The 25,935-nt window shown below is 41.3% G+C and overlaps 1 long non-coding RNA gene across 1 annotated transcript in view; it reads left to right on the plus strand.

The window, feature by feature from the left end:
• LOC122663707 overlaps positions 1-1,425 on the plus strand; it is a 43,524-nt gene extending 42,099 nt beyond the window's left edge. Inside the window, exon 3 of the long non-coding RNA XR_006333210.1 lies at positions 1,374-1,425. This is a non-coding gene — a long non-coding RNA (uncharacterized LOC122663707). The remainder of the gene's footprint in view (positions 1-1,373) is intronic.
• The last annotated feature ends 24,510 nt before the right edge of the window (positions 1,426-25,935 follow it).

Genomic DNA, 25,935 nt, shown 5'->3' on the forward strand with positions numbered 1-25,935 from the left:
AAGGTTCAAGATCAGCCATTGAACCAAAATCTTCAACTGCCGCAAGATCAACACTGTAAATCCTTTCTTGCTCTTTGCAGATTGCATCTTCAAGACATGGAAGGAACGCATGATTCGGATCTTGACGTTCCAGTGACTGAAAAAGGAGAACCAGCCTGTTGTACTAAGAGAATAGACCCATTGGAAGCACTGTGGAGTTTAAGTATGAGAAGGATGAAAGCAAAGGCAATGAGAAAGAGAGGATCAATGAAAGCACCAATTGTTATGATCTTGCATAAGATCATGAACAGGAAAGGGAAAATAGGGAAAGACTGCTTTGAGGCGCAATTACCTCCTAGAGACAGACGAAGAAGAGAGTTTTTCATTAATCTTCCATATCTCTTACATGGACTATTCGTCCCTATTTATCCATCATCCTCTAACTACCCAATTTACTTACAAATTTACCCATTTACCCATCTTCCTTAACATAATACCACCTAACTATTCTAGTTTTAATCTCTTAATTCTACATTCATAACAGCTGGGCTGATTAGGGACAGAAGCCAAAAGATAGTCACACAAACACAGAGAGAGAGAGAAAGAGAACCATAACAGAAAACTATTGTTCTGTGGTCCGGGTAGGACTGTAGTATCCACGTCCCAGAAGCAGTGGTTAAGCTTTGACCTTTTACACCATTGGAGTAGGAACACAGTCGGATACGTGTCAATAACAGGATAAGTCTGGGATACTATAAATTTTCCTCCCCCTTCTATTGGTTTTGCATCATCAAAGTAAAAGGTCATATAAATTTTGAATCTCAAACTCTCTCAGTTGCTGCTTTCGTAAAGTAAAGTGTGTGGAGAAATCAATCAAAGAAAGATGGCTGACAATTCTCAATCTACGAACCTCAGCTACCAAGCCGGGGAGACCAAGGCCCATGCTCAGGTAATCAACCAATTGTATTTTAATGTTTTACATTGCGTTCATGATACATGAATTGTAACCCCCATGCATGCATGATGAATATGCATGTATGCATACATGGGGTGAGGTTATGTGTTGCACAAATGCATGCATGGTTGATGAGAGGATTCTTTCTTGGTGCGTGCAGATGAACAAGGATCAGATGATGGATAAGGCAGCCAACGCTGTCAATTCTGCCAAGCAATCATGTCAAGAGGTTCAATCCTTTTTCCCTCGCTACTCCCTACCCACCCAATTCTTATTTTCCCAACACCCAAACGTCACATGAAACTCAATAATCTCGATCCAACCCTCTTACAAGGACCGGATCTAAGTAGGACCCACTAATTGAATGGCTAGGATTTGCTGTCAATATATTTTATTTTAATTCTCCATGTTAGTGACTTGCAGCTAAATTTGTTTACAGACTGGTCAGCAAATGAAAGCCAAGGCAGAAGGAGCCACGGATGCAGTCAAGAACGGAATGGGCATGAATAAATGAAAATGATAGTTTTTTTTTTCTTTCTTACTTTTATTTGATCGTTTTATCATGTTTTAATTAAAGAAGAGCTGATTATTGTTCTTGTTCTTTCAACAATGAAGAATGCTCCCAAATAGATGGACTATCAATATATTTTACTTTCATTGTCCATGCTACTAGTTTTCTTGTAGAATGGAACAAATTACTTTATAGGTTCTCACTATATTTAAAGGGTGTTGTAAAGGATAATCAAACTCAAATTCAAATTCAAATTCAAATATTCAAGTTTTGAATTCACTGTTGCTAGAGTCAAGGACGGTTAGGGATAATCCATCTCTCAAGGAACCTCTAACTCCTACAAGATAGGAAGAGATACCTTATCTTTTGTAACTAAGTGATCTGTGGTATACACTTAAAATTCAAATATATATACCTCTCTTTGTCACAAGAAAACAATAAGGGAGAATTTAAACTCAAACGTAACTCTTACTTGGTATCATCGCCTTCGACTAACATCAAAGAAGAGCCATGGCCGGTTCAAACAGCTCCTCCACCACCACTCCAGCCGTCACCACCTAGACTGCACTCATCTCTCCCACCAACATCGTCTCCCTGCTCCCGGTCAAACTAGACCATTCCAACTATTTGTTGTGGAAGTCCCAATTCCTACCTCTCTTGCATGCCCATGATCTTTACGGGTATGTCGACGGCAGCGCACCCGCACCACCTCAAACACTATCTCCATCTCCAGAGTCTACCTCCAGTGATCTTCGCCCACCCAATCCGGCTTACTTTGCATGGAGAAAATAGGATCAAATAATCCTGAGCTAGATCATATCCTCCATGACCGAGACAACCCTGGCCCAAATTGTTGGTCTCACTACATCACATGCAGCATGGAGTACCCTTGAGAAAACATATGCTTCTTATTCTCAAGCGAGAATAATGCAGCTGAAATATCAACTATTGCAGTTGAAGAAAGGCACATTGTCTATGGCGGAATACCTGCAACGCATCAAGAGCTTGGTCGATAACCTTACCGTTGCCGCCCATCCAGTGTCTGAATCAGACATAATTCTTAATATTCTTCAAGGACTCGGCCAGAAATATGAGTCCTTTGCCACATCCATAACCACTCGGCTAGAACCACTAGCCCTGGATGACTTCACTGGCATGCTTCTCAGCCAGGAAATTTTAAAAGAGCAACGGACATCTCCCCTTGATTTTCCCACAGTAGAGGCAAATATTGCAGCTAAGAACACGACCAGCCACTACTCCAACAATGGGCGTGGCCGTAACCAGTATGGCCGAGGTCGTGGTAATTGGCAATACTACAATAATGCTGGTCGTGGAAGGAACTCCAACAACAATCAACAGCAAGCCAATCAATCACAAGGAAGCACTGGCTGCCAAATATGTCGTAGGACTAATCATACAGCTGCGACATGCTACAACCGGTTCAGTCAAAACTATCAAACACCAGCTCCACAAGCTGGTCCTGTGCAATCCGAAGCACTTTTAGCCACTCCATCGGCTTCATTTGATTCAGCATGGTACCCTGACTTGGGGGCAACACACCACATCACATCCGATATGGCCAACTTGAGTGTAAGCTCCCCTTACACTGGCTCAAACCAAGTGCATGTGGGAAACGGGGCAGGTTTGAGGATTCAAAATACTGGCACCTCTCTTATTAAATCCTCTTTATGTAAGTCTTAATGATGTGTTGCATGTGCCTAGTATTACCAAGAATCAATTATCTGTCACTAAGTTCACTGCTGATAACAACATTATCTTGGAATTTCATCCTACTTGTTGTTATGTGAAGGACCCACGTACGGGGATCATACTACTCAAAGGACCAATTAAAGATGGGCTCTATAGGTTCCCTCACTCATCTCCATCTTCAACATCACCATTGCTGCCCACCGTTCACATTGGAGAAAGAGTAACAAAGTTGGTTTGGCATGATCGGCTAGGTCACCCTTCATCAAGGTCTATGAATCATCTCCTTCATCAAGCTTCATTACCACTGCAAGCATCATCCACTCCATTAGTATGTGTCTCATGCCAAATGGGAAAGGCTCACAAACTTCCCTTTGGTGTCAATAAATCAGTAGCCACTTCACCTTTTGAATTAGTGTACTCCGACATTTAGGGACCTGCACCAACTGCATCAATTCAAGGATTTAAGTATTATATTTCCTTTGTAGATGACTTCAGCAAGATTCACATGAATTTTTCCACTTGTTTATCGTTCTGAAGCTCTCTCTGTGTTTATGCAATTTTATGCACATGTTCAGAACATTTTTAAATGCAAATTGAAGTTTTTTCAATCAGATGGAGCAAAGGAATATCAATCTTTTGATAAGTTCTTTATAGCCGGTGGTATAGTTCATCAATATTCCTGCCCACATACATTTGAACAGAATGGAAGGGCACAGAATGGAAGCATCATCACTCTTATGGCAAAATCTTCAGTTCCTATGAAATTTTGGGCATCAGCCTTTGAGACTGCTGTCTATCTGATAAATCGGCTTCCAACACCAGTCTTAAATAATCAATCACCTTATAAGGTGCTATTCAAGAAGGATCCGGATTATACACTGCTCAGAACATATGGCAGTGCCTGCTATCCCTGGCTACATCCGTACAACAGGCACAAATTGCAGTACAGATCAACCAAGTTCATTTTTATTGGCTATAGCAGTAGTCATAAAGGGTATAAGTTCTTCGATCCGTTAATGGGCCAAACCTATATTTCACGCCATGTCATCTTTGATGAGGCATGTTTTCCTTATGCCACCAAAGCCCATGCCAATCCAACACAATTACCTAAACCATCATCACCGCCACTTGTTGTCACTAGTGATAATATTGTCCCACCTAATCCATTAGCCTTACCACCTTCTGCACCCATACCCATAAATTCACAACAAATGCCACCACCAATTGATAATCCAACCTCACCTTCATCACCCACTGAGACCATAAATCCTCAAAATACCATTAACCTACCAATTAAACCCACAAATGTATAAGTCTCGGACCCACCACCTTCACACCCGAACTCATCAACTCCTCCTTTAGCCGCTCCAGTTCAACATCCCATGGTTACAAGATTTCGGTCTGGACTTACAAAACCAATTTCAAAACTAAACCTCATGACCATTCGGCATCCCATACCTTCAGCCTACATTACCCAAGCCCAACCGAATGAGGTTGAACCCACATCCTTCAGTATGGCAAACAAGGATAAACGGTGGAGGGAGGCAATAAGCGAAGAGTTTAACGCTCTACTCAAAAATGGCACATGGCAACTTGTACCCAAGCAAGCCTCAATGAACTTGGTTGGCAATAAATGGGTCTTTAGAATCAAGAGGAATTCCGATGGTACAGTCTCCCACTATAAAGCCCGTTTGGTAGCAAAGGGGTTTCACCAGTGTGAAGGGATTGATTACTTTGATACATTCAGTCCAGTTGTAAAATCCAACACAATAAGGACTGTTCTCTCAATTGCAGTTTCGCATGGATGGGTCTTAAGATAACTGGACGTCCAAAATGCTTTCCCCAATGGGGCCCTACAAGAAGATGTGTACATGACACAACCACAAGGATTTATTGATCTAGCCTATCTGGACCATGTGTGCCATTTGAGGCGCGCTCTGTATGGCCTTAAACAAGCTCCACGAGCTTGGAACAATAGGCTTGGCTCCTTTCTAGTCTCAATTGGATTCCAACCATCTGGTTCAGATTCGGCCTTGTTTGTTAAAAATTCAGGAAGCCATGCCATCTACTTATTAGTATATGTTGATGACATAATTATCACTGGTGCCAGTCATCCACATGTGCAGGAACTGATAAGCAAGCTAGGAACTAAATTTGCTATCAAGGATCTAGGAAATTTGCACTTTTTCCTAGGCATAGAAGCAGTGTGCAGTTCAGAAGGGTTGCATCTGTCTCAAACCAAGTACACCTTGGATTTGCTAAAAAGGGCCAACATGATTGAAGCTAAACCAATTGCTACACCAAGCTCCACGACATCACTGGTTCCCAGTAATGGTTCATCATTTGAGGATCCAACAATGTACAGAAGCACAGTTGGAGCATTATAGTATTTGACTCTCACATGGCCAGACATTGCCTTCTCAGTTAATAGGGTCTACCAATTTATGCATGCTCCAACAATTGATCACTGGACTGCAATCAAGAGAATACTTCATTATTTAAAAGATACAATTGACATGGGAATTCAAATTCGGCCATCCCAATGCACCCAACTCTATGCATACATAGATGCGGATTGGGTTGGATGCCCTTATGATAGACGATCTACAAGTGGCTACTGCATCTATCTTGGTGACAATTTAATATCTTGGAGCTCTAAGAAACAGCATACGGTGGCTAGGTCATCAACAGAATTAGAGAATAAAGGTGTGGCCAATGCATCAGCCGAACTACTGTGGCTTTGGCAACTACTCCTTGATCTTGGCATTCAAATCCCTTCACCGATGCTTTATTGTGACAATATTGGAGCAACATATTTAGCGACCAATCCTCTGTTCCATGCTCGCACAAAACACATCGAGATAGACTACCACTTTGTTAGAGAACAAGTGGCATCCAATCGTCTATACATACGTTTTGTGCCGAGTCAAGATCAACTGGCTGATATCCTCACTAAGGGCCTACCAGGACCACAGTTCAAGTTGCTGCGGGACAAGCTCACCGTGCGCAAGCGATTGTTTCACTTGAGGGGGAGTGTAAAGGATAACTCAAATTCAAATTCAAATACTCAAGTTTTGAATTCACCGTTGCTAGAGTCAAGGACGGTTAGGGATAAACCATCTCTTAAGGAAACTCTAACTCCTACAAGATAGGAAGAGATACCTTATCTTTTGTAACTAAGTGATCCGTTGTATACACTTAACATTCAAATATATATACCTCTCCTTATCACAAGAAAACGATAAGGGAGAATTTAAACTCAAACGTAACTCTTACTGGTGTATTCGGCCATTACAAGAATTAGCTAATTTGAATTCCTCCACTAGCATTGAATAGGTTTTTTTTGTGAATAATAAATACATTAAAGAAGGAGAAAGAATATAAAAGAGCACTTGAAGAGGGGGTGGAACTAGAAAACCAAACCCCAAAGAAAGGGGGACAAAGGCTAGTTAAATAAGCCTAATCTGAAGCCCCCAACTAGATACAATATGACAATTTTGGGCACAATCCGAATGGAAGAATTGAAGGTGATTATTTCTAGTTTTGATTTCAAAACTGATAGACCTCCATATTTGATTCTAAGTATGAGAAGAAGCAATTCACTTTCACTTATTCCATTCCCATTAAAGATGATAGGTTGCAGCACAAAATGCCATCTTGACAACAAGATCACAAGCTGAATTACCTCTGAGCTCATTTAAAACCCATCTCCATTCCTCTTCAAAGAAAAGAAGGGGGGAGTGAGCCGTAGGCCAATATTTCTGAAGTACTCATTTCAAAATACACATGGAGAAAGGGAAATTAAAGAAAAGATGGTCTATATCTTCCACAACATTCCAACAAAAACATCAGTTAGGGTTACATAGGTTTCTGTGAGCAAGAAAGACTTGGGTTGGAAGGGTGAGAGTAATGCACGCCAAGTGTTGAAACTATGTCTTGGAATATGGTGTTTGAACCAAACTACATTCCACCAAAGAACAATACTTCCTTTGGAGGAAACAACATCCCACGTAGATGCAATAGAGATGCTCGTAGAGGAGGAGGGAAACCATTGGAAAACATCACCACTACCAAAAGGTCTTCTAGAGATACCAAACAGCTGATCCCAAACATAATCCAAATCAAAACATAGAGGTGGGCTCAGATACCAATTACCATCAAATATGATGGGGGAACACAAGAGCCAACCTGTTTGAACCCACATCATACCTGATCCTTCTCCCAAATCATACCTGATCCCTAACAGCCAAGCATCTTTTAATGATAGAATCTTGGATTTGTGCTTCCAACATACAAGCAAGTCACTATACATACTTGGGATCAACCATGATAAATCGTAGGAATCCAGAAACTGCCTCTAGATCTCCCTTGAAAGATAGCAATCCAAGAAGACATGGCTCAAAGATTCTATCTCCTCAAGACATAGATAACACATGGACACCATACACCAATCTCCAACCAAATGTGGAATGTCTGGGAAGAACATATTTACCCCAGAGAATAGAGAGGCCCAAGGCAATTTCGGGTGTTTCACCCTTATCTCTTCCCAAGCCGTCTTTATAGAGAAACCCGGAGGGCATTAATCTTCAAAAAACAAGCATCCACTACCACCCGAGTCAGAAGATTGATCTTCTTAGCCTCCAAAAAATATTATTCAAGAAGATCGAAGTCGCTAGAAGTACTCTTGAGAGTCTCGAATAAAGTCAGCAACCTTTCAATTCATTCCATTAAAAGGATTCAAATCCAAACCTAATGCCTTAGTTATAGAAGACTCTCCCAACCATCTATCTCGCCAAAAGCTTAAGCTTTAGCCCATTGCCCACCAGCCACCTCTCTTTTTGCGACAGGAAATCCCAGACTTTCCTAACACTAGGCCATATGGATGAGAATTTATGCCCACTCTTTGACATGCCGTTTTTGTTAATGAATCTCACTCAAAACAACTAGCCAACAATGGAATCTTCATGCTTGAGATACCAAATCAAATTACATAGTAATACTTTATTAACATCATGAAGCCTCCGAAGGCTAAGGCCTCCTTTAGCTTTAGGCCTACACATTATTTTCCATTTGACAACCACCATTTTCCTTTCCTCCACATTCCTAGTCCAAATAAAATTATTCATCCATTTCTCCATCAACTTAATCAAAGCTGAAGGCTACTGATAAATTTAAAAGTTGATACTTGAAACTACAGATCTTACAAGCTCCACTGGACTTGCAAAGGGCAAGAGCTTCCCTTTCTAGCCCAACATACGACTCTTGACTTTATCCACCTAAGGCATAATGACATCTTTTTTCACTCTCCCTATAAAAATTTCCACCCCCAAATAATGAGCTGAAAACTTGCAATTAGGGTGGTTGAGAAGCTCTGAAATCTGCTACCTCCTAGTAGGACTGATGTTGTCCAAAAATAACTTGTTTTTATCGAAATTAATTCTCTGACTAGAGAAGCTTTCGTACTTCAAGAGAAAATCTCTCCTATTGCGAACATACCTGAAAGAGGCATTCATAAAAATAAAAACATTGTCTGCAAACAACAAATGTCCAGGGTACTTGAACCCCTCGGACCTTAAAGGGCCTTTATTTTGTTGTCTGTCTACCACCATCTTCTTAAGGCCTCTGCAGAGAACTTCCTCAGCCAAGTTTGAAGACAACAACTTGGTTTTGTGGGGGAGAACTAGACCTCAAGGTCTCATTGGACAAGAAATTGTCACCTAGATTAGGGTCTAGGACTCATACTAAAAATAAAACAAAAAATAACTCCAGCCGAACTAATCCAATCCAAAGGTTGGGATCCATGTCAGTTTGCTGCTCGAGGAAGGTGTTAGGCACCCCAATCCATATGGTAAAAACTGAACTTCTACCTTAGATTAATGTCTTTGAACGAGCCTAATTGAAATAAACAAACATGCTAGGAATTCACACACAAAAATCACAAAAAAGGGATGGATTGCGTTTCTAAATCTAGCTTTATCCTACAAGGTTAGTATACTAAAATGTAAAGCATACATGGCATAGAGGAGGAATAAATACTATGCTATACATGTTGGTGATGTTCATACGCTTGTTGGAAATTACATATTTGTCATTCATAGCATCAAGCATGAAAGATGAGCAATATGAAGCACAAAGGCATATACATCATAGCAAGCGTGGAAAACATGAATATAAGAATCTTAGGCATGATAATAGGCATGCATTACAGGAAAAAATGATAAAATAAAATGATCGGAATTCGTGTCTAAAAACTACCAAAATGCCCTTAATGCTAATCTAGCTTAAAAAAAAGGTAAAATCATGAAAAAGAGAGGGGGAATGGATTTAAAACCCAAAATAAAGGTAAAGAGATTAAAATGGCGGTGAAAACATGATGAAAATGTATAAAATGGATCAAAACATGTTAACAACAATTAATTCAAATGATTAAGAAAAAAAATAAAAGCGGTGAAAACTCCATTTTGTAAAAATAGGGAAAACATGGTATTCTAGAATGAGAAAATCAATGAAAAATAGTAAGACAACGGTAAAATTGTGATAGAATTAAGGTAGGTAGATAAAGGTTTTGGAAAAACTTGGTAAAAAGGATTCTGTTATGTATGTCTCGAATTCTTGGACCCGTTTCGAAGAATGACCCGCTCCGACGTTTTTGGTGGCTACTCGAATGGAACTTTTTTCTGAGATCTGTGATGGTAGTAGAGGGCCTATCCCGGAGCCCATCATTGATCTGGTTGGGGGTGCGAGGGCAAAGCCCCCGCGGTACGGTTTGACCCGACCCGATGGATCGACCCGGATCTGATGGAGGAGTATTTATGTTCCTTACCCATTTTATTGTAAAGAGAGAGGAAGATTTTGGGGCTTTTCGTTCTAGGGTTTCTGAGAGAGAGCAGCAGCACCGATTTGGGTGTTCTTGAGAGTTTCCATTGTAATTTTTCTCCGATTTGCATAGTGAATCATCTTCGTCTTCGCCCGTGGATGTAACACACCATACTGGTATGTGAACCACGTTATATCTCTGTGTTCTTTTGCTTGGTTCTTGTTTCTTTTCGTGATTTTGTTGGTGTTTGCTATAACAAACTAGTATCAGAGCTCTTGGTTGTTTCGATCACTGCATCCATGGCTCCTACATCAACGAAATTTGATATTGACAAGTTCGATGGGAGCATTAGCTTCAGCTTATGGCAAGTTCGGATGGTGACTGTTCTTGCACAGCAAGACTTGAGGGAAGCCCTGCTTGGGAAAGCGAAGAAACCTACAACTATGTCTGAGGAGGAGTGGAACAAGATGGATATCAAAGCCCTTTCAGCTATCCAGTTATGTCTTTCAAATGATGTTTTGCAAGAAGTTCTCTCAGAGAAGACGGCTGCTGAGTTGTGGGCGAAGTTGGAAAACCTATATCTCACCAAATCCCTCACCAACAGGTTGAGATTAAAGTAGCGTTTGTATACCCTTCGTATGGGTGAAGGTAGCTCACTTAAATCCCATATTTCTGATTTCAATTCTATTGTTACTGATTTGAAAGCAGTAGATGTAAAAATTGATGATGAAGATTTAGCTCTGTTATTGTTATGTTCCCTGCCTCCATCATATAAGAGTTTTAGGGACACCATGATTTATGGTAGAGAGACCATCTCTATTGAGAAGGTCAAAACGAATCTGCTAAGCAAGCAGGAGATTGATGATCAGTTGACATCAAGTAAATCAGAGGGTGTTGGTTTGGTGGTTAGGGGGAGAACTTCTGAAAGAGGTTCAGACAGTGACAAGAAGAAGGCTAGATCAAAATCTAGGCATAAGAATTTGTCCTGCAATTACTGCAAGAAGAAGGGGCACATTAAATCTGAATGCTAAAAGCTTTTAAATAAGCAAAAGGCAAGTGGTGGTGCCCAAAACCAACAGAAGAAAGAAAGCTCCACAGAGGCTAGTATTGCTACAAATGAGAATGATTCTGACATGTTTTAGTTACTGATGAATGGATTCTTGATTCCGGGTGTTCCTGCCATATGTGCCCTAACCGTGAATGGTTCTCCACATATGAATCAATTCAAGGTGGAGTTGTGTTGATGGGCAACAATGCTTCTTTTAAAACAGTTGGAAAGGGGACAGTCAGAATTAAGATGCATGATGGCATTATCAGAACCTTGTCTAATGTTAGACATGTTCCTGACTTAAAGAAGAATCTCATCAGTTTAGGCACTCTTGATTCAAATGGGTGCAAATATACAGCTGAAGGTGGAGTCGTGAGGATCAGTAAAGGTGCTCTTTTGTTGATGGAAGGAGTGAAGATTGGTAGTCTGTATGTGTTGCAGGGTACTACAGTCACTGGTTCAGTTGCAGCAGCTTCATCATATATGTCTGAGTTTGATACTACAAATTTATGGCACATGAGATTGGGCCATATGAGTGAAAGAGGGATGGCATCGTTGAGTAAAAGAGGTCTATTATGTGGTCAGAGTACAGGTAAAATGGAGCTCTGTGAACATTGTGTGTTTGGGAAACAGAAGAGGGTCAGCTTCAGTACTGCTATTCACAGGACCAAGGGAACTCTGGACTATATTCATTCAGATCTTTGGGGACCCTCCAAGGTTCCCTCCAAGGGGAACGGTGCTAGATACTTGCTCACTTTCATTGATGATTTTTCTAGGAAGGTTTGGGTCTATTTCTTGAAGCACAAAAATGAAGTATTTGTTACTTTTAAGCAGTGGAAAATTTTGCTTGAGAAACAGACTGGGAAACAAATTAAAAGGTTGAGAACTGACAATGGCCTAGAATTCTGTGAAGGTGATTTCAATGAATTCTACAAGAACGAGGGGATTGCAAGACACCACACAGTTGTGAAGACACCCCAGCAGAATGGAGTTGCAGAACGTATGAATAGAACCTTGTTAGAAAGGCAAGGTGTATGTTGTCAAATGCAGGATTGGGCAAGGAGTTTTGGGCAGAGGCAGTAAACACAATAGCTTGGTTGGTGAATAGGTCTCCTTGCACAGCCATTGAGTGCAAGACTCCAGAGGAGGTCTGGTCAGGTAAGCCTACAGACTACTCAAATTTAAAGATTTTTGGATGTCCTGCTTATACACATGTGAATGATGGGAAGTTGGAACCTAGGGCCAAGAAATGTATTTTTCTTGGGTATGGATCTGGAGTGAAGGGATTCAGGTTGTGGTGCCCTGATCCAAAGTCTCCTAAATTTCTTATTAGCAGAGATGTTACTTTTGATGAGTCTGCTATGTTGCATCCTAGGAAAGAAACTCACATTCAGTGTGATGAAAGCCAGAAAAATTCTGGGGAGAAGGTGGAGTTTGAAATTGATGGTCCATCTTCAAACAAATCAAAATCTACTTCAATTCAGCTGCCTACTTTCACTGAAGAAGATGAAGCTCAAGGGGATCAAGAAGAAGAGCGGTATAGCATTGCCAAGCATAGACCAAGAAGGAATGCTAGACCACCACAAAAATATGGGCATGCTGAAATTGTTGCTTATGCATTGTCTGTTGCTGACACAATTGAAAATAGTGAGCCTGCAACATATTCAGAAGCTATTTCTTCAGTTGATTCCACAAAGTGGTTGATTGCCATGAATGAGGAGATTGAATCTCTTCATAAAAATCAGACTTGGGAGCTTGTCAAGCCGCCAAGAGGGAAGAAAATTGTTGGCTGCAAATGGGTTTTCAAAAGGAAGGAATCCACCTCAAATGTTGAAGGTGCTAAGTACAAGGCAAGATTGGTTGCAAAGGGCTACAGTCAGGTATATGGTGTTGATTTTAATGATGTTTTCTCACCTGTTGTTAAGCATAGCTCTATTCGTGTCTTGCTTGCTTTAGTTGCCATGCATGATTTGGAGTTGGAGCAACTCGATGTGAAAATAGCATTCTTGCATGGTGAATTGGAAGAACAGATTTATATGCATCAACCTGAGGGTAAGGAGGACCATGTATGCTTATTGAAGAAGTCTCTTTATGGTTTGAAGCAGTCTCCTAGACAGTGGTATAGGAGGTTTGATTCTATTATGGCAAGTTTTGGTTACAAGAGGTGCCAACATGATTGTTGTGTATATTTCAGAGAACTCTTGATGGTTCATTCATATATTTGCTATTATATGTTGATGATATGTTGATTGCAGCCAAAGATATGAATGAGATTAATAGGTTGAAGCAACAGTTAAATTCTGAATTTGAGATGAAGGATTTGGGGGCAGCAAGGAAGATTCTTGGTATGAAAATTAAGAGGGATAGAAAAGCAGGGAAGCTGTGGCTATCTAAACAGAAATACATTGAGAAGGTATTGGAGCGCTTTGGCATGAAAGATGCCAAACCTGTAAGTACTCCTAGTGCATCTCATTTTAGACTTTCAACTGCTCTATCACCTCAGACAGATGAAGAGGTGAAGTACATGTCATATGTTCCATACTCTAGTGCAGTTAGTTCCATTATGTATGCTATGGTTTGTACACGTCCTGACATTTCACAGGCAGTCAGTGTGGTGAGTAGGTACCTGTCATGTCCAGGTAAAACTCACTGGGAAGCAGTGAAATGGATACTTAGATATTTGAAGGGGACCTCTGATGTTTGCTTGGAGTTTGGAAGAAATGGTGATAGCTTATCTGGTTATGTTGATTCAGATTATGCAGGTGATCTTGACAAGAGGAGATCACTCACAGGTTATGTATTTACTCTTGGAGGATGTGCGGTTAGTTGGAAAGCTACCTTACAGGCTACAGTTGCATTATCTACTACTGAAGCAGAGTATATGCTAGTGACTGAGGCAGTTAAAGAAGCTATTTGGCTTAGAGGTTTGTTGGGAGAGCTCAGCATGGATCATGATGTGACTGTTGTCCATTGTGATAGCCAGAGTGCTATTCACTTGACTAGAGATTAGATGTATCATGAGAGGACGAAGCACATTGATGTTCGATATCACTTTGTTAGAGAAATAGTTCCTCAAGGCAATATTCAAGTGTTGAAGATTGGTACTGAAGACAATCCAGCTGATATGTTGACAAAGCCTTTGTGTGCTACCAAGTTCGAGCATTGCTTGAACTTGATTGGAGTTTGCCACATTTGAGTTGAGCCCTTTTGGAAGGGCTATTGGAGAAGATGAAGATTTCAGCTATGTGTTTTCATGTTAGAGGAGAATTCAAGCCAAGGTGGAGATTTGTTATGTATGTCTCGAATTCTTGGACCCGTTTCGAAGAATGACCCGCTCTGACATTTTTGGTGGCGACCCGAATGGAACTTTTTCTGAGATCTATGATGGTAGCAAAGGGCCTATCCCGGAGCCCATCATTGATCTGGTTAGGGGTGCGGGGGCGAAGTCCCCGTGGTACGGTTTAACCCCACCCGATGGATCGACCCGATCCGATGGAGGAGTATTTATGTTCCTTACCCGCTTTATTGTAAAGAGAGAGGAAGATTTTGGGGTTTTTCGTTCTAGGGTTTCTGAGAGAGAGCAGCACCACTGATTTGGGTGTTCTTAAGAGTTTCCATTGTAATTTTTCTCCGATTTGCATAGTGAATCATCTTCGTCTTCGCCCGTGGATGTAGCACACCATACTGGTGTGTGAACCACGTTATATCTCTGTGTTCTTTTGCTTGGTTCTTGCTATAACAGATTCCTTGCAAAGCCTATCCAGCAGTGCAATATAAATGTGGACAGCACCGCTTCCCCATGAAGGGTAGTAGTGAGGTGTGCTGAGTAGAAAAGGGATATAAAATCAACGAAATATCGGAAAAAAAATGAAATGAACACTGAAATAACGAGGACAAACAAAGTTCTATTATGGTTATGTATTCACATTAGCAGGTGGACCTATTCCATGGAAGGAAATGCTCTAGTCTACAATAATGTGAATACATAACCATAACAGACCTTTGGCTAAATCATCGGCATAGTCAGCATTAACATAACCAATCAGTTTCATAGAACTTCTCTACCCACTGAACATGTTGCAAAGGCCTATATAACAAAATTAAAGCTTCACTACATCCAAATACTCTATTCCACTAACTTAGATTACAAGGACCAAATAAACAATACTTGAAGAGATATTACCATTGTTACACTACAAGAAAATTCATCAACGACTCCAAAAAAAAGGTCGCCAATTACTATGATTAATCCGCTATGGAATGTTCCACATCTATTAACTCACAACGGTTTTCTAACCGCCCTTGTTGAACACATTATTGGCGCTTTTTAAAACCGAAGCTATTTATATTTTAATAGCAACGATAAAATTTGCTGTGAAATTTTTTTTATTAAAAACCACAAATAACAGCGGTTTCAAGTATGATATTTTATTATCAAGTAATTTTTTATTTTTTTATTCTAATTGTAGAATCGAATGAAACCCAAGAGGAGGTGAATTGGTTTATAATAAATTAAAAAAAAAAAAAAAAAAAAAAACAAAAATACATAATCATACAATGGCAAACACAATCAAATAGATATGATATAACCATATTGAGTGTCATGATATTTCCTACCAACTACTTGATGTGTAGAGAGTGCAAGAGAATGATAGAGAAAGAGACAAGGAATCATACAAAGATTTAGCGCGGTTCGGATCCTCCTCGATCCTACATCCATAACCTTGATCAACTTAACCAAGGATTTTCACTATCTATGATCCCTTTCAATCGGATGGAATCAAGCTTTACACCTCTCAATCACAGTCAATCAGATTGAGTGTAATGAACACAGTCTATCGGTCCAAGGACTTCCACTTAGAGTACTATCTGATTGTCTTAGGATTTCCTCCACATAAGTACATCAGGTACAATAGAGCTTCTTCAAGATCCAACACAATAACAATGGCTTATTCTTTCAAGCCTGAAAAATTTAACAATACAAGCCCACAATGAATCACACAAAATAAGCTTAGAGCCCTTTCCTCAAAATAATATTTTTTACTAGAAGTCAGCAATGTGTATATTAACTAATAAATGGATACAAAATACAAAAACTGGAGAGATCCCCAATATAAATATCAGGGCACCACCAAAGCCTCTTGCATAGTTTGGGGCTTCCTCCCACCGTTGGGAGACATTAGTAGAGGCACACCTTTTTGCTAGAATATCTGCAACAACATTTGCTTCTCTGTAACTATGTGTTATTGTCCACCTTATATCCTTGAGGTATCCAACAACCTCCAGCCATGATTGTTTGAACAACCATAGTATTTTACTGCTTCTTATGGATGTAACCACTACTTGTGCATCACTCTCAATCCACAGCCTCTAAATGCCTTTCTCCTTGGCCATTTTAACTCCAAGAAAGAAAGCCAAAAATTCAGCAATAAAATTTGTAGACACCCCTAGGAACTGACCAAAGCTTCCCTTTGGTTCTCCTTCGCAGTTTCGTAGGATCCCTGTTGCACTTGAATTCCCCGGATTCCCTATAGAGCAACCATCAATGTTTAACTTCATCCAATGTTCATCAGGCTTTCTCCACTGTACTTCCCTGATCCTTCTAGCATGCACATTTGGTAGAGAAGCACCTATATGATGAGCTAGAACCAGATCCTGCATAGACTTTATTGAGATCTTCATTAGTGTAGAGGCATCTCTAAGATCTAAAATCACCCGCCGTAAGAGTGTGGCTGATCTATTGCAGCTCCCTTCAAACCGACTCTTATTTCTTTCATTCCATATATGATAAGGAACCAAGATGAAACCCACAAGCCATACCTTGGGTAGAGCGCTAGAACCAGCTTTCTCCTTCCACCATCTCAAAATAATATTATCATTCAAGTATATATGATTAAAGTCTAATTTGACTTAGCTTATTATATAGGCAAACAACAAGCTGTTGGAGTCAATCTTGTTTTTCTCTGCAAGTTTGAAAAATTAACTCCATATAGTTTAACCTTGTAACAAACTTCAATATCCAAGAAATCTAGCTTTTGGAAGTGCTCAACATCAATAAAGATGTTTAGTATTCCCACTAATATGTTAGAGTCCATTAAAAGTGCTTTTTTTTTCCCCTAAAGGTCAGCAAAGTATGTATTATGAATGATAAATATAAGTTACAAAAAAGGCACGGTGACTATCCCTACTTCAAGAGAAATAGTGGGGTAGTCACAAACTCCAACATAGTAAGACATGTTAAAATCTGTAATATGGCCGGCTCATAGCCTCCCAAACTATAGAATGAGCTATAAAACTCGGGGGTGTGGACCATGAGTGTGACTTTCTTCGCATTGTTGCTTTTTTGGCTAGCACATTTGCTATAGTATTTACTTCTCGAAAGTAGTGAGTCATTCGCCACTGGATGGAATCTAGATAGCCTGTTATCGCCCACCACTGCTGCAGGTTGTGCCAGGGGAGTTTTCCAGACAGAATAGAGGAAACTACACCGAATCGCATTCCACCCAGAGATGGCTTATTTGTAGTTCCTTAGCTTCCTTTATTCCCTTGAAGAAAGTAGCCAATTCCGCTACGAAATTCGTTCCAACCCCTTGGTAGGCAGAGAAACATCTGATTGGATTGCCAAGGTGATTTCTAAAGATCCCACCTGCTCCTGAGGTTCCCGGATTTCCCAAGGAAGATCCATTAATATTAAGCTTAGTCCAACCTAGAGGTGGTGGGCGCCACTGTACCTCTTTGGCTGAACTCGCCGGCTGCCGAGTGATTGTGACATGAAAGTTTCTGGCCAGAATTAGATCTTGAATTGACTTCACATTGACACCTTTTAGTCGAGAGCAATCCGCAATATGTCTTATGCATCGCTTCACCACCTGCATTGGCGTCCCTCTAAGATTGTCATATCTACGCCTGTTGCATTCAAACCATAACTGTTGACAGCCAACAATTAAGAGCATCCCCCATATTTCCTTTAAGGATATTGTCTTGTATTTTCTTCGCCACCAAGAGAAAAGGAGTTCCACTGTTGGGAACCCATTCCAACTTACATTAAAATAAAAGACAATTTCCCTCCATACCTGGCTCGAGAAGGGACACTCAATAAATATATGCGATCTTGTTTCTCTATCTGCATGGCACAACTCGCGTCTCGAAACCAGTGGTATTGCTTTGCGGGTCACCTTCTCATCGGTTGGTAGCGCCCCATGTACTAACTGCCATCCAAATATGGCGCAACGGGGGTGTATGTGATGCTGCCAGATCGCCCAACTCCACTCAACTGTCGCTGCCTTCACCCTTAATGCTTCCCAAGCTGACCGCACTGAGAAAGAATCTGTAGAAGAATCCGCCCAGACCCTCATGTCTCCCCTTCCCGTAGTGGTGATTTCTAGCCCTTGAATCATTGTGAAAACATTTTGAAGCGCAATTGCTGTTACCTGTGGAAAGCTCCATTTGTCATTTTCTAGAAAATCAGAAACTTTGGCAGCCATGTTGCTTGGAATCACGTTTGGCTTTAAAAGATCTTGCACACTATTCTCTCCTATCCACCTATCATACCAAAACCGTATTGAGGTTCCATCCCCTACCACCCATCTTTCTGCTTCTTGAACAAAATTCCACACCCTTTTAAGTCCAGGTAGCACCGAAGACGTTCCCACCGATCTTCTTAGACTCCCATTTTTCTTCATAAATCTTCCTTGTTCATGCCGTCGCCTAATTCCCAGTCTGCCCTCTTTCTTTGGCTTGCATAGTCGGTCCCAACGGATGGTGATGGATCCAGAAGATTTTGCTTCCCCCGCCCATATGAAATTGCGGATGCAACACTCCATTGTAGCAATAATTGAAGATGGCCATAAGTATATCAAAAAATTGTGAATTGGAATACTACACATCACCGTTCTCACTAGCTCCACCCGGCCTGCCATGGATAGCAGCCTCCCTTTCCAGGCCGACAGCCTTTTCTTGAAGTTATCAACCATAGGCATTAACATTTCCCTTTCCCTTTTCCTTCTTCCTTGCAATAGTTCCACCCCTACGTACCTTGTAGGCAGTGTGCACACTAGAATCTGAAGAATTGAAGCAATACGCTGCCTCCGAGTCATTGAAATACTCCCCAAGAAGACCTTGCTCTTGGATAGATTCACCACTTGGCCAGAGTATGCTCCATAGTCCTCTATAAACTTTTTAATCCTCCTCACACTTCATACATCTGCCTTCATAAATATAAAAAGGTCATCAGCGTACAAGAGGTGGGAGGGAGAAGATACCTGTTGGGGCCCTGGCAGCGCTTCGATTTTCCCCTATTACATAACTCGGATATGCCACGACACAAAACTTCTTCAGCCAAGATAAACAAGAGGGGGGAGAGGGGGTCTCCCTGTCTGATTCCCCTCTCAACTCCAAAAAAACCTACAGGACCCCCATTTATTAAAACTAAGATCCTTGTAGAGAGCAGAATCTGTTGGACCCATGAGATCCATAACTGAGAGAATCCAAACGCGCCGAGTACATCAAACAAGAAACTCCATTCTAGGGTGTCAAAAGCCTTCTGAATGTCCAATTTCATTCCCAGTCTACCCCCTGCATTTCCGCATCATGGAATTGGTTAATTCAGAGGCCACCCCAATACTTTCAAAGATGATCTTCCCCTTCTGGAATGCCCCTTGCTTAGGAGATATTAGCTTGTGCAACATCAAGGATAGTCTTGTTGCCATAATTTTTTGGATCAATTTAAAAAAGAAATTGCCTAGGCATATTGGCTGGAACTGTCCCACTTTGTTAGCATTATCCACCTTTGGAACCAGGCTTAGAAAATTACTGTTTATCCCCTTCGTAACCACTCCTTCTTTGAAGAAATTTTGGATCCCCCTGCAGACATCATGTCCTACCACATCTCAACATGATCTGAAGAACTCTCCTGGATACCCATCTGGGCCTGGTGCACTGGTAGGATCTAAGTCAAACACTGCAGCTCTTATTTCCTCTTGTGAAGGAATTTTGCGAGCATTTCATTATCTTCATTTGTAACTATAGTTGGAATTGCTGTAAGTAAGCTTGCTGCCTTAGTGGACACCCCTCTTTTAAACAAAAATTTCAAAATGTGAGGCCATATGCGCACCCATTGGCCCTGCATCAGTTAAAATCTCTCCATCACTCTTCTGTAATTCCTTGATTGAATTTCTCGCTGCTTTAATACTGGCTGACATGTGAAAATATTTTGAGGACCTATCTCCCTGCTGTATCCACTTGTCCCTTGCCTTTTCATGCCATAACTTCTCTTGAAGCAAAATGGCCTTATCATAGCTCCTTCTAGCCTGCTGCTTCCTTTCAAATAGGTCGTTTGTGATCCTTTCCGCCTCTATAAGAGACTGAACAGCTTCTAGACTAGTCCTTGTGTTGGCCACCTCTTGATCAATATGTGGGTATTCTGCTCGAACCCACTCTCGTAGAGGGCCTTTAAGGCGTTTCAGCTTTGCTGCTACAACAAAGAGTGGAGATCCCTGAACTGGGACCGCCCATGATTGTTTCACAAAATCATGGAATCCTTCATGTTCGACCCAAAAACGCTGCATCCGGAATGGTATGTTAGCAGGCCGAGCCACCCCGTCACAAGAAATCGCGAGTGGTGACTGATCTAAAGGCCCCCTTACCAGCACCCTCTGACTGCTGCCCTCGTATTGATGCCACCAGGCGTCAGGAGTCATTGCAAAAGCTTCGATCTAATACCGCCACCACATTGCCCACTCGCTGGTTGTTCGACCAAGTAAATCTGCTACCAGTTGAGGGGATTGGCAGAAGGGAAGCAGTTTCCACCATTGCCGCAAATTCCTCCGCTGATCCCCAACCTGCCCGGTCCTCTCTTCTCTGAGGCATACAAGCATGCATTAAAGTCTCCTGTTACTAACCATGGGCAGGATACTCCTGCAAGGGATGTTAAATCATACCAGAGCTGACGTCGAAGCACGCGAAAACAACTAGTATGGACAACTGAAATAATGCTTCTAACTCCCTGTATCTCCACTTTCAAAGATAATTGTTGATCGGACTCCATAACTACCACTGGCCGAGTCAACCCAAGTTTCCATAGAAACCAAATGTTTGGAACACCAACTTCACGGTTATTGCTTATCACATCTGCATGCATTCCCATTCTAGCAAAAAATTGTAATAGAGTATTACTGACACTTACTTTGGGCTCTACCAGACACAAGAAATCTGGTTTTTCTTCCTTAATGAGAGACCTTAAGTGAGCGCGTGCTCGCTGGTTCCCCACTCCTCTAACATTCCAATATACACAGTTCATTAATGAAGGTTCTCTGTCAAATTATGGTGCATACCCTCAGGACCCTCCCTTTGCGCAGCTTGAAGCTCTTTGTCGACTATAGCTGCCTCCAATATACAATGTCCTCGACGACGAGAACCTGGAATAATGTTGGCTTGCTGGATGTGGTTCTCTCGAGCTTTCCGGCGTCGACTAACTTTAACGAACGGAGCCTCTTGAACCTCTTCTTGGCCGCTACCTGTACTCTGGTTTGCATGATAAACTATCGCTGTCCTGCCATTATCACAGCTCGACACTGACACCGGTGATAGAACGACTTCAATGTTTCCACCAGCCATAGCCGAATCTGGTTGAGCCACATCTGGTTCGAGCATTTGGACCGCTCCCAACTCCCTGGGCAGCGAGTGTTTGGCCGTTGCAACTGCATTATCCAGTAGTTGAGAGGCAACATGACGTACCTGAGAGAACTCCCCTTCATTCACTGATGCCGCCACGTGTATTCCCACTGATTCGTAAACCCTAGAGATAGAGTTTGAATCTGAATTAACCTCTTACCCATGAACCCCAACATTCGGCTCAACCACCTGCTGTAAAGAGTTTTGATTCTCCACGACAACGCACTCTCCCCCCACAAGAGCCGTGACCTTCTGGGCTACGTTATCGCTCGCCGTCATGCCGGTCGCCAGATTCCTGTGCGACCTCCTCTCCGGCCTTGCATTCGTGGGACGCGCCTGAATATCAACGTAGGTCTCACCAGGGATTTCTCCTTCCTTCATCACCCCCCTTTCCTTAGTCGGGCATGCATCCATTCTGTGACCAAACTTGTTGCACAGAGCACAACGTGATGGAAGTTCCTTATATATCACCTCTTGTTGGAAGACAAACAGATCGGTGGTACCCTCCTGCTCCCTTTCCACGTAGACCTCCTCCACTCGTGGTATGGAGGTGTCAATATCAACACACACCCTAGCGTAGTGGCCATACTAGTGGCCATACTGGGTGTCCTTCGTCCTCCTATCAATTACAATTGGTTGGTCCACTGCCTTGGCTATTGATAGCAAAATATCATCGTGCCAGTACTCCTGAGGCAGATTTGGGAACCGTACCCAAGTAACCCTGTGGGTTATGTCCTGTTCATTGACCTTGAAGTCCTTACGCCATTGCTAGAACCTCAAAGTCTGCCCTTCAACTCGCACCGGTCCTCTCCTCCAAACTGCAGTCATATCCTCCATATTGCTGAAACGAAAAATAACAAATCCCCTACCAATTGATTTCAGATGCACTGTCTCTTTAAGCGCCCAGCATTTCGTCACCTCACGGAGCTTAAACATTGTGGTATATCTAAAGTTAACTCTGCCTAGAAGGGCGAACCTCAGCTTATCCAGTTGAGCTAGGTACGCTGCTTGAGGGATCTTGATTCTTGTCAGATTATCATCCCTAACAGGCGAGGGCAGGGCGGCAACCTCTGGTAATCTTGGCTTTACCACTGTCGCAAAAGACTTCTGGGGGCCAACAGTCTCTTTAGGCTGGGGCTGCAGCGCTGGGAATCCCAGAAACCCTCCTAGATCGACCACCGGAGCATGGCCTCCGACTTGCTTCCTCCTCTCTTCCATTTTTCCAATTGAATACTTCATGACAACATTATACGCCTCCACATTGCACTGTTAATCGGTTCTATGAAAACCCTTTCTGTCTCGTTTCTTGTGAATTCGTCCACATCACCTGAAAACGTTAACGGATGATTTCGTCTTCCACAGCAAAGCTGGTTCTGGACGGTGGAGTCTTGCACCGCAGCTGCTACGTGGGCGACAGCACCTCCTCCTCTTAGTCCAAAAGCAACTCAGCTCCCTCCATGATGACCACTTAATAACTATTCTAAAATTACTTCCAAGACATATGGCAAGGTCATCCGTTCTAAAGTTTTTGGGCTTTTGAGAAAACAAGTTTGGGACTGAAAAATGCCTAGCACCCCCCCCCCCCCCCCACTTCCCAATTAAAAAATTAATCTTTAAAACATTGTTGATGGTGATATAACTAGACTCACGATGAATTTCTATGTCATGGTTAACTTTTCGTAGCACTTCTCACTAAAAAAGACACTTTTAGAAGTTCTCAAAATATTTTCTTGTCTTAACCACCCGCTCCCGAAAAATATATATATATATATGGTCAAGAACATTCAAAGCATTACCGTGGAGTATTGCTTACTTTGTGCATGGTCGTCTGCATTACCATCACGGAAGCCTATGAAACAAGGTACTCATGGACAATGCTATTGTTAACCATGGATGCAACACACAGATGCACAAATTTTAAGAACAGTTGTCTGTCAGTTATGATTTAGACCTTTTTCTGATTTTCTCATTAGCTCGGATGTCCGTCACTAATTCATGGTCATCTGTGATTAATAAACTTCGATATTTTCAAAGTCAAACCTCTTAATTTCTTAGTGTAGACGCTGAAATTACCATCCTCCCCAGCAATGACGATAGCTGGACATGGACAAACATCGGCACCTACCCAAGAAGGACTTGCTCAATGGAAGCCCCATCAATCCTAAAAGTCCCAAAAATCCCTAAAAAACAACCAAAAAGAGCCCCAAAACCCCTTTTTTTGGGTTATGGCATTGTGGAAGCCACAGTTGACCTCCATTACATCGTAGTACCACGGTATTGACGCCGTACCATTATGGCGCCATTGAGACCACAGTGTTCGCAGAGCCCTTTCGCAAGGTTGCAGTACGGACGTCATATAACCATCTATAAATAGAGGGCCCCTCCCCATTTTAAGGAAGGAGTCCCAAACCCTGAAAAACATGATTTTTGGATCTTTTCCTACTTTTGAGTGAGTGAGAGACCTTGTTTAGTCAGCCTTGGCATTCTGCCAAACCTCCCTTGAGATTCGTGCTCCCATTACTCAATTTGCATCTTGAATGACCTGAATCCACCCTTTTACATCAAAACCCTATTTTTCTCACTTTTTCCACCAATCCCTTTTAGGTAATCCCTTTTAGTCCATTGTGACAACGTTACTCTGTCCATAATGCGAGTATCAAACCCCTTTTGGCCTCTTGCAACGTCATTACTCTGTCCATAACGTGAGTATCAAATCCCTTAAGTCTTTTGTGTCATCGTTACTTTGTCCGTGGTACGAGTGAAATATTCACCTTGCTTAGTCATTGCTTTATCCACATTTTGAGTGACTCAAATCCACTTTAAATAGCCGTTACTCTGTCTAACGAAAGAGAGACAAACCGTTTTTCCATTTCCACTTGAGCTGGGAGACCTTCCCAAACTTTGCAGTTGCATTTGGAACTTATTTTCTCATTTTTTGTCTTGTTGGATTCGATTTCAGGTATATATTTATTTATTGTCTTTTCATTGTGACACAATGTAGACCATTAAAGTAGCATGTTTTTAGTGTAAATAATAGTGTAGGCATGTGAAAGTAGCATATTTAGCTTCTTTAAATGTATTAAATACATGATAAACAGTCATATGTTAGCCTTGCATGTTGGTATATGATATGTTATTACTAGAGAAAGTTCAAACTCAAGCATCTAGTAGAAAGGCCAGTTTACCTGAGTGAAATAGGGGGCTAACACCTTCTCTCTCTCGTAACCTGACCTCTTACCTAGGCTCTCTGACCAGACCATATAGAATCATGTATAGCCCTTTTCACTCATCATGGACGGGGTATCCCCTTTGAGTAGGCTTGAATCCTAGGTGGCAACTCCTGTTATTTCAATATGTGTATCATGAATCAAAAATGCCTTGTCGCCAAGGAACCGTACTACCTGTAAGGCGGATGAAACCCCACTCCAGAGGTCGCGGTACCCACATTTGGGTTTATCCATTTAGGTCTTATAGGTGACTTTACTTGGGCTTTTCCATCTTATGTTCATCTTACAATAGGATTACAAAGATATAACAATAACACTCAAAATTCAAATCTAATGTCTTCAGAGATTCTTCAATTTGTGTTTTAAGTTCTTGATCTTCCACATCACGAAAGTCCGTTGTTGACTATTGCAGTTCGTCATGAGCAATTCTTCTCAACCCAATACCATTTCTTCCATTAGTGATTCCACCTCAATGACTTACAATATTCCATCGTTCACATAGCACATAAACAAACATGTTAGAACATCCAAACACACATCATATAAGGTTTTCATCATCAAAACACATAATCATATATAGAACTTTCTAGGTTCAACAATCTCATCCCCCTTTTTGAAGATGACAAGCCATGATGATGTGGGAAGAATAAACTCCCCCTCAAGATGAGGTCTTTAGTCAATTTGAAACATGAAGAATGTTAATTGAGAAAACTTATCATAATTAAAAAGATAATTATATATACCAATGTCAGTATACCTTATTTTACTTAAAGATTTTTATATTATTGCTATAATTCATTTAAGTTCATGTATATATACACTTAAATTTATCATAATATACCAACTTCCGTATGCCTCATTTTTTGTTAACAATGTTCTCATAGATTAGCATATCACTTTAAGTACATGAGAGTTTATCAAACTCACCCTAAATCAAAACCTATAGGGTGAGTTTGATTATCAAAGCCTATTGAGTTTATCAAACTTTTGTATACCTTTTTGAGAGTTTTCTGATTT

Source organism: Telopea speciosissima, chromosome 6, assembly GCF_018873765.1.
Source record: "Telopea speciosissima isolate NSW1024214 ecotype Mountain lineage chromosome 6, Tspe_v1, whole genome shotgun sequence".
NCBI lineage: Eukaryota > Viridiplantae > Streptophyta > Magnoliopsida > Proteales > Proteaceae > Telopea > Telopea speciosissima.